Below are 1,007 nucleotides of genomic sequence, written 5' to 3' on the forward strand. Positions count from 1 at the left end.
GTATATATATATATATATATATATACACATGTTGATATGATTGTGTTATGATCGCTGATTGTGTTAGCACAGCAACATGTTTGCATAATGTTAAACTTGCAGTAGTATTGCAAAGTTTCTGGACAATCCTTGATTTGGAACCAGGACTCCAAATGTTTTCAGGACAATGTTGAAGCTTTGGATTTACTGTTGTTCAGCTTGTGCAGAATATATTCAGAGACAATGAACAGTCTGAATAAAGGCCTGAAATCTTTCTCTGTACTCTTTAAGTTTTACATCTTTGTTTTCATGCTCTAAAAATTTTTTTATCTGTAGTGAAGAAAGAGACGTGCCTGAAAATGAATAAAATAACTTCTCTGCAGTTACTGGATGAGTAAAAAACAAACTATTTTCTGACATATTGTGCTATAGCTGTTAATCTGTGATAAGCTGTTTGCAAGAAGATTATCCCAGTTAAATTATATTTAACTAAAATGGAATAAACCACCATCTTCATGTTCTTGGCATCCCTGCTTTTATTACTAACATTATTTGATGAAATGATTCTTTATGTAATCGCTGGAGATAAGATCCCCTGTGACCCAGAAATGAAAAGAGGATGGACGGATGATTCTTTGTTGTCTTAAAATTGTTCTGACAAATGTTTAAAGACAAAGTAAAAAGCCATTATAACAGAACTTTAAGTATATTTTTGTGCCTTTAAATAAAATTGCCGCACCAAAATCAGAAGCTGTTAAACTTAAGTAAAACAAAACGAAAAATATGACATGAAGAAGGTGCAGAGGTTACGAGCCGAGACCTCAGTGTCTTCCACGTGTTAGTTTGAACACAAAGGATCATAAAAACATGAGACTAACAGTTTACTTTACACGTACACCTATCTGCAGGTGTTGGGTGCTTAATTAAAATCAGTATTGCCGTACGTTTTTATCAGCAGGAAAGCATGTCCAAAGTGTGTTTATTTTACCGTGTAAAACTTTCACAGAGGTTCAAAGGAAACTGAATAA

The sequence above is a fragment of the Nematolebias whitei genome, chromosome 21 (genome assembly GCF_014905685.2).
Source record: "Nematolebias whitei isolate Nwh7 chromosome 21, NemWhi1, whole genome shotgun sequence".
NCBI classification, from domain to species: Eukaryota; Metazoa; Chordata; class Actinopteri; order Cyprinodontiformes; family Rivulidae; genus Nematolebias; species Nematolebias whitei.